The following is a 19,429-nucleotide window of genomic DNA, read 5'->3' on the forward strand; positions in this document are numbered from 1 at the left end:
GATGGAAACACTGCCTTTAGATGGAAACACTACTTCTCTGATAAGATGGCATACTAGGCCAACCACTAAATAGACCATCTACAAGAAAGATATGAGAGACAAAGATGAAAATTCTGGCACCCTGAACTTCAAAAAAAGGTTTGAGAAGTGAATGAAGTGCTTACTGGAAGGAGAGGCTGAGCAAGGTTGGCAAGAGAGGGAGACTGATGAATAGCTGGCCAGACAAGACTCAACTGTCTTATGAGCATCTTTGGCAGTGGAGGGAGTCCTGGAAGATCAGATTTGAGATGGGAAAGGTATGATTTTTTTCTTCTCCTCCATGACCCCCTGATACCCAGTGGTGTGGCCAGCTCTCGACTTCCTCCACTCTCAGCACAGACCAGTTGAGAACCACATGGTGGAGACTCATGCCAGTGTGAGTTGGCCAGCTGTGTCACTTTGGTGTGCCGCTTAGGTGCTTGGATTCAGGTGGGCGTAGTTCCATATCTACAAAACCTGCAGGACCACCAGATGAGCATTTATCCAGTCACCCTGCACACAGCTGCCCTGTGGTCCTAACAGACACTGAAACCAGCTCCATCAAGGGCCCCCATAAACTACTTCTAGTTGAGTACCCTGAACACAGATAATGCCAAGGCCAAAAGGAACTTCATCTAAGCCCAGGAACTCTGCTGTCACATCCCTCCCACAGTTACCTCATGAGAGTCTTAAAGGGCAGGAGCCCACCAGCTACTTCTTCCATCCAGGGCCAACATGTGAACTGTTTGTTTTTACAAATACAACAACCCCACAATGCACTGAAGAAACCAAACAATGTTAGCTCACACAAAGAAACAAGATAGAATGACTCAAACAAATGACCAAGATGCAGAGACAGAAAACATTTCTGAGAGAAAAAAAGATAATGGAACTAATTGAAAAAGAATTCAAAAGGATGATATTTTGGTACCTTCAATGGACTGACCAAATTGAGAAAGAATTGAAGAACTGAGGAAGCAAGGAGAACACTGAATAAAACTTAGAAGAATTTAGAGGAAAACACTACAAGAGCAAACAGACAAAATAAAATGCAAATTTTGAAACAATACAAAACCTACAATTAGCAATCTAGAAGATTAATACTAAGATTTCATTAACGGACAATACATTGAAAGGGCAAAGGAAAAGATTTAAAGCAATGGAAGTCCACATTAGTGAGCTTAAAGATAAATCTCTCAATACTAGTATGCTAAAACAGCAATCAAAATATAATTAAAAAACCAGAAGAAAGCCTAAAAGTTATGTTGGACACCATAAAGAGGAACAACTTATGGGTGATTGGAATTCCAGAACAAGAAGAGACAATATAAAGAACAGAAGAAATAGTCAATGAGTTGTTGGAAAATAACTGTCCTAACATCATGAAAGACAAGAAGATAAGCATACAAGTAGTGGAACCCCAAACAGGATAGATCCCAAAAGAAAATCACCAAGACATACCATAATCAAAGTTTCCAAAATAAAAACACGAAAAGAATCCTATGAGCAGATCAGGAAGAATAAAAAGTTACCTACAAAGAAGAACCAATAAGACTAAGCTCTGATTTCTCAGCAGAACATGGAGCAAAAAGGCAACGGGATGATATGTACAAAACTCTGAAAGAAAAAAAAAAAAAAAGCCAATCAAGAATCATATACCCAGCAAAGCTGGCCCTCCAATAAAATGGTAAAATTAGGATATTTCCTGATAAACAGAAATTAAAGGAATTTTTAATGACTAGAGCCGCAAGGTCAGCAGTTCGAAACTACCATTAGTTCCGTGGGGGAAAGATGAGGCGGTCTGCTCCCGTAAAGATTTACAGCCTCAGAAATCCTGTGTAGGGTCACTATGAGTCGGAACTGACTCCACGGCACACAACAACAACAACAACAGACCAACTTTACCAAAAAAATACTAAATGGTGTTCTTTGGACTGAGAACCAGTAGCAAATGACAACCTGAGATTACTATTCATGACAATACCACCCAGTATTCAACCCAGATATAGAAGCAGTTAAAGGAAAACAAACCTACAAAACTGAAAATAGGCAACCAGACATATCAATTTATAATGAAGTCAACTACAAAACAAAAATAGGGAATAGTGCAGAGACAAAACATCCAAATGGAAAGGGTATTCAAGTAGATTTCAAGATAAAACAGACTGCTTTGAGCAGGTGGAAAAATGAATAAATTGCAGGATAACCTCAAAGAGAAAATTCAGAAAGATTTTGTAAACATTAACACAACAAAGAGGAAAATGAAAAGAAAACCAATAAACAAAATTAGTTCAGCATAGAAAATAATGTGGAACAAAGAATTCAGCAGTACAAAACACACACACGTAGAAAAAAAATGATAGCAATCATACCTAGTGATAATTACACTGACTGGAAATGGATTAAGTGTACCAGTTAAGAGACATAGCAGAATGGATAAGAAAACAGGATCCTTCAATATGTTGTCTACAAGAGACATATAAAAAACGAGACATCCTAAATGCCCATCAACAAAAAAATGGTTAAAAAAAAAACCACTTTGGTACATACACACAATGGAATACTACAAAACACTGAAGAAGAATGTTGAATTTGTGAAACATCTCACAACATGGTTGAACCTGGAGGACATTGGTGGTGGTTATGTGTGTGCAGTGGAGTCAGTTCTGACTTACGACCCTGTACAGGGTTTCCGAGACTGTAAATCTTTACGGGAGCAGAAAGCCTTATCTTCCTCCCATGGAACAGCTGGTAGTTTCGAACTGTTGACCTTGTGGTTTGCAGCCCGATTTGTAACCACTACGCTACCAGAGGCCCTTTAGAGGACAATATGCTGAGTGAAATTAGTCAATCATAAAAGGACAAATATTGTATGAAACCAATGTTGTAAAAAGTTAAAAAAATTAAAAGGTTTTCTTAATAAAAGAAACAACCTCTGATAGTTACTTCAGGGAAAGGGAAAGAAAATTACTTTCAGGCTAGAGAATAGACCCATGTTAACATGAGTGACAGGGCAGGCAATATTTAGTAAGAGGGAGGTTAGTAGAGGAAAGATGAAGGTAGCAGGAGACAAGGAGGAATGTAATAGTTAAAGTGAATAGAGGTAAATATTGCTAACTGTACGTATATGGAGGGAATTGCAACCATGTAATGAAACAAAGTGTGTGATTTGGTGAATGTAAAGCTGATGATCTGCTTTGTAAACTGTCATTCTTCACAATAAGAAGTTGAAAAAAAAAAAAAAAGAACTATAAGGAAATGTTCCAACAGTTGATTGTGGTTAGTTATGTAACAATACTAGCTATTCACAAAATATTAAGCACTTAGTAAATGCCAGGTTCTGTGCTCAACATTTCACTTACAGAAGTTATTGAATTGCATTGCACAACAACCCTGTGAGGCTATTGGTCCCACTTCACAGATGAGAAATTGGAGCTTCTCAGAGGTGAACTGAGCCACATCTACACAGCTTAGGGGTGGCATGATTAAAAATGATTGATTGAAAAGCATTTTTCTGTTTTTCTCTTCTCCATATTTTTGATAATGAGCATGAATGTTTTCCCAACTGCCCCTTCCCCTGTGGAAATAATCCTGGAATTCAGAGCAAAGAGAAGCATTCTCTCCTATGACTTAGAATTTGTGACGTCTTTCCTAGTAGAACAAGATCCCAGATTTGGGCCCACAGTGACACTGAATACACGTGCGTGGAAGAGAGAAAGGCAGTAAATAAATAACAACCGCCAAAAGGCGAATGCTAACACTTTAGAGGCAGATACTGCTAACTGATGGTACATGGATGGGACTGCAATCACTGTAACGAAGTACATATATGATTTGTTGAACATAAAAGTGATTATCTGCTCTGTAAGCCTTCATTCAATTTATAATAAAAATTTTTTAAACAAAAGTATATAAACCTAGATGGAGGATATGTCAAGAAACAATAGCTTCACATTTTTAAGCTTTGGTTAGCAAGCTTTCTATTTAGTAGCAGAACATTTTGACTTACCTTTATACTGTACTGTGCTGGGAAACACCCATCTGGGGGAATCACAGTAGAAAAAGAGCTAGCATTTCCAATCACAGTATCAGTTAAAAAAAATGCTTCAAATGGTAGTAACTTCAGGCCAGGGCTATGTCATGGCAGACAGGTGGGAGAGACCTCCAGATTTAGCATTTCAGAGACCCATGGGTGTATCTGGCATAATCTAAGTCCTCTGTAAGGAGAAAACACATTAAAAACATATCTAAGACCCTTATCCATTGCTGATGGTAATGCAAAACAGTACAGTCATTGTGGAAAACAGTGTGGCAGTTCCTCAAAAAACGGAAAATAGAACTAATGTATGACCCAGCAATTTCATTCCTAGATACATACAAAAAAAAAACCAAACCAGACAAAAAACAAAAGCAGAGACTCAAAAAGAGACTCATGCACTAAATTTCATAGCAGCACTATTCATAAGAACCAAAAGGTGGAGACAAACCTAAATGCCCATCAATAGACAGATGGATAAACAAAATGTGATACATACATATAATGAAATACTACTCAGTCAGTAGGAGAAATGCAGTCTTGCTACATGCTACAGAATGGATGGAGCTTGAAGACTTTATGCGGAATGAAATGATAATCACAAAAGGACAACTATTGTATGACCTTATTAATATAAAAAGACAAGAAAAAGCAAATGTATAAAAGGAGAAAGTTTTTAGTGGTTACCAGGGGTAGGGAGGAGTGGAAAACAGGGCATTAATGGTGATGGAAAAATTGTGTTGATTAAGGGGAGGGTTGCACAGCCAATTATTATAATTGCTGTCAATATATTGTATACCTGTAAGAAATTGACAAAAGTTGTGCAATAGATTATATTTACAACAATGACAAAGAAAAAGAAAGTAGTTGGTAAAGCTGCTTATTTACAACCAAACACTTCATAGGATGTTGATTGTACATTTGGAGATGTAGGGTCATGGTTTCATGAGACATCCTGATGTACCAGCCTAATAACAAATTTAGTGCTTCTGCTGTACCTCCTTGTTCATTGTATTGTGCCTGGGGTCTTAAAAGCTTGCATATGACCACCCAACACACAACAGTTAGTCTCTATTCACTTAGAATGGAGTCCTGGTATTGCTCAGTACCAGAGACACTGGACTGCACGGTCGGTTTGAATTGCAAGATCAGTGGTTCAAACTCACCAACCACTCCTTGGAAACCCTATACAGAACCAACTTGAAATCACTTAACAACAACAAATTTACTTGGAACAAGAAGAATAAGGAGAGCCAGAATATGAAACGTGTGACTAATTGCCTCCCCAAACTACTTCCTCTGTCATGAGACTGTAACTAGATGGTCTCTACCATTACTGAACATTTTGATTAAAGATTCTATAGAAGAATCCTGATCAAATTAGGAGAAATGCGGAACAAAATTTCAAAACCATATGGACTCTAGACTTTCTGGAGCCATGGAGGCCAGAAAGACTTCTGACACTATTGCCCTGAGGTAATCTTTAAATCTTAAACCAAAAATATCCCCTGATGTCATCTTAAAAACAAACAATACTTTTGTAAATGTTTAGTAACTAGTAAAAAATGTCTGCCTTGAGCATTATACTCTTCTAAGAACTATCTATATGGGTTCAAAGTGACCACAGCAACTGAAAAGATTAGATAAGAACCTTGGTGGTGGGTAGTTGTTAAGTGCTGTGGAGTCGGTTCTGACCCATAGAGACCCTGTATAGGGTTTCTAAGGAGCGGCTGGTGAGTTTGAACCACCAACCTTGCAGTTTAAAAACTTTGCAGTCCAGCACATTAACCCACAGCGCCACACAATGGATGAGGAGGGTGCAATGGTTGCACAACTTAGAGTAATCAACGCCACTAAATTATACATGTAGAGAAACTGGTGAATTGGTTTATGTTCTGCTGTGTATATTTTCAACAACAACAACAATAGAATAAATAAAATTTAGAAATAAATATACCCAAGGAAGAAAAAAAAAACACACACACAGAAGGACAGACATCAACAATATCTTGGCACTACCCAGCCCACACGCAGACACTGCTTCGTTTGGGCTGTACTTTTCCCTGTGCCCAAGGGATTGTCTCAGTGACTCTCACACGAGTTCCACCAGGAATGGAAAATCACTTGTTGAAAACATAAACAGAGCATATAATAATTGGCAAGAAACAGACAGCTAATCACCATTCTCTCTCCTGCCCTTCCTCTGATCCTGCTTATGAGGCATGTTAACATTTTCTATCATAATTTCCTTTTACTTGAACACTGATCCAACAGCTTCAATACTCTCTTGACTCAGGTAACATCTCCGTGAGGGCCTACACAGGTCTCAGACACTAGTCCAGGGAGCCACCTCAGTAAGGAGAGACAGATAACAGAGAAAGCAGAAGAGAGGAAAGTTCCAAGAGAATATGTGGCTTCTCAGGTCTCTCCCTCCTTCTCTGAAAACATTAGTTTCTGACGATTAGGTACAACAAGGGCCTCCCTCAGATTTGTCATTATTATCAGGTCAAAGCTGCAAAGACACATTTGCTGCTGTGTTCCGAAACTTCTTCCAAAGTTTTTTTGGCAAGTTGGATAGTAGATTTCTAGTGATTTCTGCTCTTCCCAAGGTAAGAGATAACCAGAAGGGCACATGAGACACTTACCTCACCTTTTCTATGAATGGGGTACTTGTATTTTTCGCTGAGGTGCAAATGCTTAAAGTGTTCAGTTGCAAATTAAGAGTTTGGTTGTTTGAGTCTATTCAGAGGTACCTTGGAAGAAAGTCCTTGCAATCTACTTTCTAAAAACTTGCCATAGAAAACTCTATGGAGTACAGTTCTATTCTGACACATGCAGGGTTGCCGTGAGTTGGAATTCACTTAACAGCAACTGACTTGGGCTACAAAAAGGAAGCAATGATGGAATCTAGATCTTCTGGAGTGGTGGAAGCTACGTGACCTCCTGAAACTTGCCTTGAGGTGATCTTTAAATCTTAAACCAAAAATATCCCCTGAAGCCCTTATAAAACCAAACAATTGTTTAGCTTAACTAGTAAAAAATGTCTGCCTTGAGAATTAGGCTCTTTTAAGAACTATCTATATGGGGTCAGAGTGACAACAGCAACTCAATGGATTAGATAGGAACCTTAAGGGACAGTGAATTTATGATAATGGGGGAGGAAGAACCCAGAAAAGGAGGGTGAGGATGGATGAACACCTCAGAGAATGTAAGCAGTTTCACTAAATGGTACATGTAGAGACTGCTCACTTGGATAATGTTTTACTGTATTTATTCTCAACAACAACAACACTTAAATAAAAAGGAAACATACTTTTCACTCAACTCCTAAAAGGACCAGTGCTTCCCAATGTTCTACTTGCTTAAACAAGTATGGAGCCTTAGTAAGGCATAGTAAGTAGACACACTCTCCTCAGACCACTCTGGGATGGCAGACTCAGGAAAACGAGGGCTCTCTATCTCACAAAGTGTCTGGGAATCCTTGGTTTACTCGGTCCTGACTTCCAAGCATCCAACATTGAATTACAATTTAGCCTGGGAAAGGGATAAGTTATTTGGTGCTAGATCACTTGATGCAAGAAACTGACTAAGGATGTCACACAGTGCTTCTTTACAAAACCAAAATTCATTGACGTGGTATCAATTTCAATTTATAGCCAAGCTGCAAGGTCAGCAGTTGGAAACTACCAGCTGTTCCACGGGAGAAAGATGAGGCTTTCTGCTCCCGTAAAGATTTACAGCCTTGGAAACCCTGTACAGGGTCACTATGAGTCAGAACCGACTCCACGGTACATAACAACTACATAGGACAGAGTAGAACTGCCCCCATATGGTTTCCAAGGCAGCTGTAAATCTTTAAAGAAGCAACTGCTACATCTTTCTCTCATGGAACGACTGGAGGGTTTAAACTACTGACCTCTTGACTAGCGATTAGCACTTAACTATTGCACCATTTTTGTTGTTGGTAAATGCCACTGAGTTGGTTCCAATTCATATCAATCCTATACAGGGTTTCTGAGGAACAACCGGTGGGTTTGTGGTTTGAAGTCCAGTGTTGATCCTACTGTGCCACACCAGGAGTCCACTGTGCCATTGTTGTTGATAAATGCCTTCGAGTTAGTTCCGACTCATAGCAACCCTATATAGGGTTTTCAAGGAGCAGCTAGTGGGTTTGAACTGCTGACCTTGTGGTTTGAAGTCCAGTGCTTATCCTACAGCACCACACAAGGAGTGTGCCATTGTTGTTGTTGTTGTTAAGTTCCATCAAGTTGATTCCAACCCATAGCAACCCTGTATAAGGTTTCCAAGGAGCAGCTAGTGAGCTTGAACCACCAACCTTGTGGTTCAAATAGACTTTGCAGTCCAGCACATTAAACCACAGCACTATACCAGGACTCCTTTAAATGCCTCTTTACCTGGTTGAAAAACATAAGGTTAAACCACTGTCTGGTTGTGCCCACAGGATGCACAACAACTGGTTTAATTGCTTTGTCTCAAATACCTTTGAGTGATTGCTTGGCTCTTGAACACAGCCATAGGCAGAGCACCTGTTTTCCTTCCTGGCTTGGGTACATACTTGTTCACTCTTTAACTTTTAGCAGTCTTTCTACCTCATTGCTGACATCTACAAATTGGGCTTTACTTTGAAGACACATGAGTTTATGGATATATTGCAATTCTGAATTGAAAAGTACAAATACCAATTGGATATCTGTCCCAGCAGTGACCTTTTTGCTGGTGTCAGTTTTCCTTGAGACCATTTCTCCACAACTCTAGGGGCTGTCTTTTCTCCATCCTGTAGATGTGGAGTGTGAATGGGGTGGGAGTTGGGGGAGGGGGGCGGAGTCTGATGAAATCTTAAGCGTGAAAGAGTCAACGAGAGTTCATTTAACATATGTTCTCTTCATCTTCTCAAATAATCTTAAATATAAGCAACCACCTCATGACCGAGAAACTCACCAATAAAAATTGTTTTTGTTTGGAGTCTTAAACCCTTTTCCTTCTAAACCTGACGAATACAGCATCTAACACACTGGACTACTGCAAGGTCTGTGGTTGAAATCTACTAGCCATTCCTGGGAAACCCCATATAGTGTCCCTATGAGTCAGACCCAACAGACTACACTTAACAACAACAAAGGAGGCCTGGGGGCGCTATGGTATAAGAATTGGGCTACTAACCTCCAAGTTATGACCCACCAGCCACTCTTCAGGAGACAGGCTGTGTGCGCCTGTAAAGATTTACAGTCTTGGAAACCCTACATAGGATCTCTATGAGTTTGAATAGACTCAATGGCAGTGGGTTAGCTTCTTTTCTTTCTTTTTGCTAGTCATCATGAGAGGAACTCTGGAAGATCCCTAGAAGTCCCTCTACTACTTCTTTTAAAAAGTGAATAGGGGTGAGAGGTGCAGTGGTTCCGTAGGATAAGCACTGGACGGAACCACCTGCTCCGTGGGAAGAAGATGATACTTTCTGCTCCCGCAAAGGTTTTAAAAAATAAAGTCTAGGAAACCATATATACGGAGTCACTATGAGTCAGAACCAACTCAGCAATACTTAACAACCACAGTGTGTACAAACATTTTAAAATAAGTTATTAGCATGATAATGAGGATTCCAAACAACAAATCAACTGACTTATGAAGCCCCACCCTTCAGGCACTTTCCAGCTCCCAATGAGAATAGCTATGCGGGACCAGATTATGATTTCATCTAATCTTTTGGCACATGAAGATTTAGAATGTGGAAAGTGATCCACCCTTTTCCAAGATGAATGGAGTGGACTCTACAGATGGAGTGACGTCAAGGAAAGATGTCACACACAGGTACTAGAAGACTGTTCAAAGTGCACTTGTGCATTTTGTTTCCTACCCTCGCATTTGGTACCTTATGAATTTGGGATTATTGGAGACTGGCGAGTGTTGTGAACTATGCTCATAGGTGTGACCAGGTGGTGCTTGAATTGAGCAGCAACCACCGAGGACTCGCAGGTCCCAAAGGCCTGGGTTTTCACTAAGGGGTGCAGGTACTGCCCCCTGCCCCCTGCCCAAGGCTGCTGCCCAACTGAAAGTGCAGCTCCACTCATTGTTTCCTATTTGTGCCATTAAGGTGTTTAAGAATTACCTTGATTTTGAGAGACTCCTAGGTGTTCCATATCCTCCACTGAGGTTTTGTATGAGTATTTATGAGACCTATTGCTGTCTCCGGAGCCCGGTGGCTCCATAAGATGAGCACTGGACAGAGAATCACAGATGAGTCTTTCTACTCCCACAAAGATTTTTAAAAGGCTATGTATGAGTTGGAAGGGACTCTACGACATCAAACAAAAACCCTTTTCACACTTGGGAAAGTTAAGAAGTGCTGTTGTCTATTAAAGCGCAGGGAGAACTGCTTTATAACCAACTCCCAGCTACTCTACATTAACTCTCTGAAAAGAGATGTTGTTGTTGTTGTTAAGTGCCATCCAGTTGATTCAGACTCATAGCAACCTTGTACAGTGTTCCAAGGAGTAGCTGGTGGGTTTGAACTGCCCACCTTGTATTTCGCAGTCCAGGGCTGACCCTACAGCACCACACCAGCTAAATCAAAACAACACCAAAGTTTATGATCTATAACATTTCTTCTAGTTCCTTGAAGCCCTGGTGGCACAATAGTTAAACTCTGGGCTGCTAATACGATTAGAAGGTTAGCTGTTTAAATCCACACAGAAAGACCTGGACATCTGCTTTCATAAAAAATGACAAGAAAACTCTCTGGGGCAGTAAGAGTCTGTCACATGCAGTTGCTGTGAGTTCTATCTAATTCACTTGATGTCACCCAACACCAATATTCTAGTTCCATTTTTCAGAGCTCAGGAAATGAAACCCCTCCTGCTTTTCAGTGATGCCACTGGGCAGTGGAAGACAGACATCATGGCTCTTCAAAATCGGTGTGACTCTTCTCCAGGCATCTGGGTTCAAATCAATTAGAAAGGGCTTCTTCCACTTTTCATCCAGACCAAGAACTCTTACTACATGCAGGATGTACACCTGGCTCCAGAGAAATTCTCGGCTATCATTCCAACCCTACTGAGCAGACTTCCTACAGTTTTCTGGTACCAACTTAAATGCTCCCTTTCCTTATTGCAAATAATTGAGAACAGTTTATACAACCTTAACAACAAATCTACCTGGAGTCCGGCACTCTTAGTGCCACCTCAGGCTCTCTGTGAAAAAGTCCATTAGGGTAAAAGTAGTAAGCAGAAATGTAATCTAAGTGCAAGAAAACAGAACTTCTCTAAGGTCACAATGTGACACACCCAAATAAGGAAAAGAGGAAATTCTGGGGTTGGTCATAGAGTTTGTAGACAGTCGGGAAAACAGAGTGGTAGTCTTACTCTCTTTAATAACTTTGTTAAAAGATGTGGATAATGTTTTATCAACACAAATCTCACAAATTTAGGCCTTGGACCAAGGAGGTTCTTGGAGGAAAAAGCAGTTCCCCATTGGCATGAAACCAAGGACTGGCCTATTAATTGTTTTCCAAAGTATACCCTCCAGTATCCCAATTGTTCTTTGATAACCTGTTATCATGGCTATTGAAATCTGCAGATTTCTCATTGAAACTGCTTATCTTTTTGACTTAAACAACCACTAGGAAGAAAGAGTTGCATATATTTATTGGGCAAACTTCATTCTTCTTCTGGGTCTTGCCAAATTTTTGTTTGGTGGTTGTGGCGGTGTGCCATGGAGTCAGTTCCGATACATAGCAACCCTGCATAGGATTTCTGAGGCTGTAAATCTTTATGGGAGCAGAAACTCTCATTTTTCTCCCATAGAACAATTGATTTTTTTTTTCAAACTGCTGACCTTGAAGTTAGCAGCCTGACTCATAACTACTATGCTACCAGAAAGATAGTATTTTCTGAGAATGTTTAGTAGATAATATTTGCTGAGAATCCCTGATCAGAATTTTCCAAGAAGACAATGGCATTGAGTTAAGGAACTCATTAGTGGCAGAGAGTTGGAGGCAAAAGTAGGTGCTCAGACCCACAGGGGCTAGTGAATGGGGCAGAGTAAAGCATCTACTAGTTTATCTTCCCTCCTTCTCATCGCCATTCCTCCAAACCACACCTTCATGCTGGGAGAATTGATTTATAACCCACTCCCAACCACTCCACATTATTACATATGCACCTCTCAGAGCTTTTAGTTTTGTTCTTCATATTCCATCTTTCTCAGCGCTTAAATTGCAAGAAACATCTTTTTTTTTTTTTTGTTATGTCACTCCCCTCCTCAAATGACCATTGGCTTATAGCAGCATTTCTTAAACTGTGCAAGCATGAAGAGATACTCTATGGGAAAAAAGGGGCTTTATAGCTAAAAAAAAGTTAAAGCGCTTCTTTACTGCAGAACTTTTTTTGTGTGTGGCAATTTTAATACCTATACTTTATTATAATGCCACTTTGCATTTGAAATGACCACACTATAATAATTACTCTTCATTAATGAAGGTTTGTTGCTATGTAATTTTTTTTAATGCTTCATTTTGAGTGATGTGAAAGTTTACATTGGAGAACATTAGCTTCCCATTGTATTATCGTTTCCTTGCCATGGTTACAATCCCCTCCATGCATCATCCACCAACCAAAGGGTATACCCCACAAGCCTGCTCCCCGGTCATCGGCACAGAGCCCCTTTCCCTCTCCAGGTCCAAAGTCCCCAGCTGCTCCATCTCTCCATGTCATCATCTCTGCCTCCATCTCTGGTGTCACTGCTTCTCTGGGTAGGGTTCCGTTCTCTGCTCTTCTCTCTCGATGGTCCTAGACTGCAAAGTTAATCATTCCCCTCCCTTTGCCACAAAACGTCTACCTTTACATTTCCAGCCTTTACAATCAGTCCTACTGCAGGACTTTTTGAGCCTTAAGGTGCTAATAAGCATGCAAATTTTCAAGCATTTCTCCAAATTTATTTGACTGGGATCCTGGCAGGAAACAGATGGCTCATTGGAAGGAGTAATTGCAGGGACTATTAACAAAAGTGTGAACAGATTAAGAAAAGCAACAAGGGATGAGGAAGCACCCAGGGACTAGCAACAGAGGGATGCCGCTTCTACTTGGGGCATTAAAGATAAGGGATGAAAACAGCAACTGGAATCCAGAATGCTATGGGCTTGGGAGAGGCATTGCCTGGCACAAGCTAACACCTAGGTAAAGAGACATGTCACAACCAAGCACAACATGGCAGAGAGAAGGCAGGGAAATACGTACCCTGACCGTTTTCCCCCTCTCATATTCCAATCCCTGTCAATCTGTCACATCATCTGAACCCAACCCAAAGCCAAAGGATTCAAGAATCTAGATCATATAGTTCATAGAAGTCAGGTTTCCAGGGAATCGAGCGAGTTTGAGAAGGGCAGAGATTGGGACATCCAGCATATCTTTTTTTTCCCCACATGGAACATTTGTTAGCATCTGTGAATTAGTTTCCTGGGACTGCTGTAACAAATTACCACAAAACTGGTGGTTTAAAACAACAGACATAATTCTCTTACAGCTTTGAAGATCAGAAGTCAAAAATCAAGGTGCTGGCAGGGTTGATAATTCCTGGAGACTATCAGGGAGAATTTGTTCCATGTTTTTCTCTTAGCCTCTGGTGGTTCCTGCAATCCTTGGCAATTCTTGGTTTATAGACAATTACTCCAATCTCTGTCTTCATCATCACGCAAATTTCCCCTTGGGCTTCATTTTCTGTCTCTTATGAGGGCACTCACTTGTTATTGGATTTAGGGCCCACTTTAATCCAGGATGATTTAATTTCAAGATTCTTACCTTAATTACTTCTATAAAGACCCTATTGCAAATAATGTCACATTCTGAGGTTCCAGGTGGACATATATTTGGAGTGGGAGCACTTATCTATTCACTACAGTCTGGTAGAATATTGTTTTTCAGAATACCATCTGGGCAATGGTGGCATAAAACAGTGAGTCTATACCCTTTGGCTGGTCATTCAGCTCTCTATGCTATCTAGTAATATATTAACTCCCCAACCCTTTTATTCTCCACTACTTGGCCAAAGCCCTCTGCCTCTATTTGACCTCACAAGCACATTCTTGTTTCCATGTGTCAAAAGACCCCACCATGTGCAGCTCTTTAGTCCAAGCATGGGAGATCCCATTTCCTTTCTCCTCTAGAAACTTCCTTGGTTATTTCAGATAATACCTGTTTCTAACAGATGCCCTCAAAATCACAATAGTTACAGGAGACACACCTTCCAAGTTAGAATAGACACTGTCTAAAAAATAATTCCATGTAACAACCAAAGTGAAGCAATCTGTGTACCTAAGTATTAGAAAAGGAGCTCTGGTGACACTGTGGGTTAGGCATTGGGCTGCTAATTTCCTAATTTCAAGGTCGGTGGCTCAAACCCACCAACGGCTCTGTGGGATAAAAGATGAGACTGTCTGTTCTTGTAAAGATGTGCCATCTTGGAAATCCTATATAAGGTTAAAATTGACTTTATGTGTTAAGTATTAGACAGAAGGAAAGTAGTGGTTCTGTGGTAGAATTCCTACCTTCCAGGCAGAGATCTGGGTTCAATTCCCAGCCAATGCACCTCCAGCACACCCAGTTGGTGGAGGCTTGCTGGCACTATGATACTGAACACATTTCTTCCTAAGAAAGATTAGGAAGAAAAGTCTGGTGATCTACTTCAGAAAATCATCAATTGAAAATCCTATAGATCAGAACGGTCTCATCCTATTGTACATAAGTTCTCCATGTATCAGGGGTCAACAACAAATATTAGAAAACCTGGACAATTCAGTGGCTTGTGTGACAGTATATTTGAAATCAAGGCTGCCATGGGGGAATTTAGAAGCTTTGTTCATAGCCCTTTTGTACTTTCAATCTAGGCTACTGATTTTGCACTTAATTCAGTACCTTTCATTCCACTAAATCTTTACCAACATGTACTCCTTTCTAAAAAAAAACACAAAAAAATGTACTGTGATCCTTCAGTTCACAGACTCATGTCCTGAGCTGTCATAGCAACATCATCCATAGTAAGTACCCAGGAAGGCTGTAGCTGTGCTCTGAAGAAGTAGCAAGCTATGGAACATGTTTTAGAAAAAGAGATGCCATTTTCTGCGTGGGGAGTTGAAGTTTTGCAGGATAACTGGATGAGGTCATGCTCTTGGTCCCCTAGGCAGATGGTGTGTACAGATTACATGGTGACTGAGGAGTGGGTGGGGAGGATGTGCAGATGCTGGCAACAGAGACTCTCCCAATGTGTAGAAGGGTTCAGGTCTCCAGTAGCAGTTTGCTTCAACCTGAGCTCCAGATCTTTCAGCTTCTTCCTTGCTCAGTTTAGGAGCTGGAACAAGAACCCCCTGAGTCCTCGGCTATATTCCGTTCACTTGTCTGTGTTTCAGTTTAATTGAATCACAAGCAACAGAACCACCTTCCCATTCAGTAAGAGGCTATTTGAGTAAGTGTGTGACATTTCATGGGAATTGAGGATTCAGGAATGTTAATCTCCCCTTCCCATACTTATGTAAACACACTGGCTTCAATATTCTAATGATTTCCACACTATTTGAGCTTTTCCACATTATCTAATTGATGGAGAGAGCAAGGCATTGTTCAAGGGGGTACATAACAGCTGGAAATAAATCTCCCACCAAAGGACTCCTGCTCTTTTGAAGTGACACTTACCCATAGGTTTTAGGTTTAAGGGAATTAATGAAAAGGATTACACTGCCTGTGGTATAAAGTTTTTTTAAAATTTGTTTTGTTATTGAAAATATACATTGAGAAACATACACGAATTCAACAGTTTCTACATGTACCATTTAGTGACATTGATTATATTCTTGGAATTTTGTAACAATTCTCACCCTTTTTTTTTCTGAGTTGTTGCTTCCCACTAAGCTTACTATCTAACCTTTTAAGTTACTGTTGTCCATTTCCATTGACTCCATATACATTGTTCTTAAATGAATCTAATGCTCAAGGCAGGCATTTGTTGCTAGTTAAGCAAGACTATTGTTTAGTTTTAAAAAGGACTTCAGGGCATATTTTTGATTAGCATCAAGTTTTGATGAAATTTTAGGAACTAGCTCTTCTTGATTTAGGAATTGATCTAAACCTGGGTGGAGCAAATGGTTAATGTGCTTGGCTGTAACTGAAAGGTTTAAGTTTCGAGTTCACCCAAAGGTCCCTTGAAAGAAACACTTAGTGATATACACTCAATCATAGAAAACCTTGAGGGGCACAGTTCTGCTCTGACATACTAGGGTCCCCATGACCCAGCATTAATTTAATGGCCACTGATCTCTCTGTGTAGTTTTCAGTCTTGATGTGTTTGGGGCGATTTTCCTGTTTTTTGCAATGAAGTAAAAATTGTGTGGCTGGGTGGACAAAGGTAATCCAGAATAATAGACCTGGGGCTTAGCTTTCAAGAACAAAACTGAAAAAAAAAAAAAAATGTTGTTATGACTAAGTTGTATGCTTAAAAAAAGATAAAATGTGTTGAGTCTTAACAGTCAGTACCTATAAACACAACCTTATTTGGAAATTAAGTCTTTGATGATACTATTCCTTAAATTAACACATTAGATAGAGTTGGATGGGTCCTAATCCAATCTGACTGACATCTTTTTAAAGGAGGAGAAGAGACACAGAGAAAGATGGCCATGTGCTGATGAAGGCAGAGGCAGGAGGGATATACAAGGCAAGGAACACCATGGATCACTGGTCAGTACCAGAAGCAAGGCAAGAGGCATGGAACAGAGTGTCCCTCAGAGATTCCCAAAGGAGTTAAGATGACTGACATGCTGCTTTCAGATGCCAGCCTCCGGAAATGTGAGAAAATATTTCTGCCCTTAGGTTACTGTGCTTTCTCCCAGGTAGTTCTCAACACTGTTACAGAGAAGGAAAAGTAGGCTAAAAGCAAAAGAGACACTTTTATTTGGTTGGCTTAGCAAAGGAGCACACTGGACTCAAGTTACCAAGATTGGCCAAGGGTCTTTGAGTAGAATCTGGTGTGGCGCTGCAGGGTAAGCACTGGACTGCGAACCTCAAGGTCGGTGGTTCAAATCCACCAGCCACTCTTCAGAAACTCTATACAGAGTCTCTATGAGTGGGAACTGATTCGACAGCATACAACAACACAACCACAGGGTAGCAACTGGTTCCTGATTGGTGTTCCTCACAGGGGACTTAGTTCAAGGATTTGTTTTCTGTGCATTCTTAGTCGGGAGGAAAGGTGACTAAGATGCCATTTTGCTCATGTCTAGGATGTTTCTGGAAGTGTGTTTTCAACCTCTTGACTCCAAAAGGTCAGGTTGAGGACACGCTGACCACTACTGTTCATGACTGGTGGGCCAGTTTTGGTTCTCACTGCTTCTAGGACTCCAGCCTCTTATTTTTTTGGTTGAGCATAATAAGGGGACAGCTAGGAAGAAGTTAGTATAAATAATGGCCACCATGAAGTTGGCCTCACAAGTCACTCACTTTGTGGCACTTTGCTTTGGCAGATGTAGGAAACCAATTCAGCATGCCATTGTTCCATCTCTTCTTTAAATGTCCCCCTTCTCCTTCTGATGGGATTAGAAGAAATAGTGACCTTCTATGGTAGGACCCACCTTCTATACCTTGCAATGTGGGCTTATTGAGCAGAATTTCTGCTTTAGTTAATAACAGAAACTTCCTGCATCATTCTCTACACTTACCTAACCTTCTGCCCCAAGTACAGTGTTGGCTGCCTAAGGGCCTTGTCATGGGGAGGGAATGAGGATGAAGCAGGACTGAGGCACAGAACAGGTGTTTCCCTGCCACCTGCTGGACCCTCACTTAGGTCCTATCCTGAACCCACTCTGAGCCCTAGAAATGCAGTGTTTAAGCCCTTGATTGCTAACTGAAAAATTGGAACGCAACACCACTCATCTGTCAGTTTGCTGTGCTATTGTGGCTTGCATGTTGCTGTGATTCTGGAAGCTTTTTCACGGGTATTTTAAATACAAGCAGGGTCACCCATGGTGGGCAGGTTTCAGATGAGCTTCTAGACGAGGACAACTAAGAAGAAGGAGAGATGGATTACTTCTGAATATTTAGTCACTGAAAACCATTTGCATAGCAGTGGAATACTGTTGGCACCAGAATACTGAATATCGAAACATAAGGGAGAGCATCAGAATATTGTCAGATATAGCGCCAGAAGATGAGCCCCTCAGGTTGGAAGGCACTCAAAATTTGACTGGGGAAGAGCTGCCTCCTCAAAGTAGAGTTTGTGTTGACACAGATGGGGTAAAGCTTTCAGGACTGTCATTTGCTGATGTGGCATGACTCAAAATGAGGAGAACAGCTGTAAACATCCATTAATAATCAGAACATGAAATGTATGAAATATGAATCTAGGAAATTTGGAAGTTGTCAAAATTAAAGGGAATGCATGAACGTTGATAGCCTAGGTACTGTTGTTGTTAAGTGCCATTGAGTCAGTTCTGACCCATAGCAACCCTGTATAGGATTTCCTAGGAGCAGTTGGTGAGCTTGAACCATGACCTTGCAGTTCAAATGGCTTTGCAGTCTGGTGCATTAACCCACAGCACCACACCAGGACAGTGAACTGAAATGAACTTGGCTTGCTATGCCAAGAATGACAAATTAGAGAGGAATGGCATTGCATTCATCATCAAAAAGAACACCTCAGGATCTTTTTTGAAGTACAAAACTGTCTGTGATAGGATAATATCCACACACCTACAAGGAAGACTGAATAATATAATTATTACTCAAATTTAGGCACTAACCACTAAAGCCAATGGTAATGAAATTGAAGAATTCTACCAACTTCTTCAATCTGAAATTGATCAAACATGCAATCAAGATTTATTGATAATTACTGGTGATTGGAATGCAAAGATTGGAAACAAAGAAGAAGGATCAGTCTTTGGAAAATATGGCCTTGGTGATAGACACGATGCTGGAGATTGCATGATAGAATTTTGCAAGACCAATGACTTTTTCATTGCAAATACCATTTTTAAAACAACATAAAAAATGACTATGCACATGGACCTCACCAGATGGAATACACAGAAATGAAACATCTGTGGAAAGAGACGGTGGAATAATTCCATATCATCAGCTAAAATAAGGCTAGGGGCAGAGTGTGGAATAGAACATCAATTGCTTATTCACAAGTTCAGGCTGAAGGTGAAGAAAATGAAAACAAGTCCACAAGAGCCAAAATATGATCTTCAACATATCTTACCAGAATTTAGAGATCATTTCAAGAACAGATCTGGCACTGAGTGGCTACCAATTTGCTACCCCTGCTAGAGAGTAAGATCCCCTAAGAACTTGATTGAACCTCAGCATAGTGACCCTG

Source organism: Chrysochloris asiatica, unplaced genomic scaffold (assembly GCF_000296735.1).
Source record: "Chrysochloris asiatica unplaced genomic scaffold, ChrAsi1.0 scaffold00165, whole genome shotgun sequence".
Taxonomy (NCBI): domain Eukaryota; kingdom Metazoa; phylum Chordata; class Mammalia; order Afrosoricida; family Chrysochloridae; genus Chrysochloris; species Chrysochloris asiatica.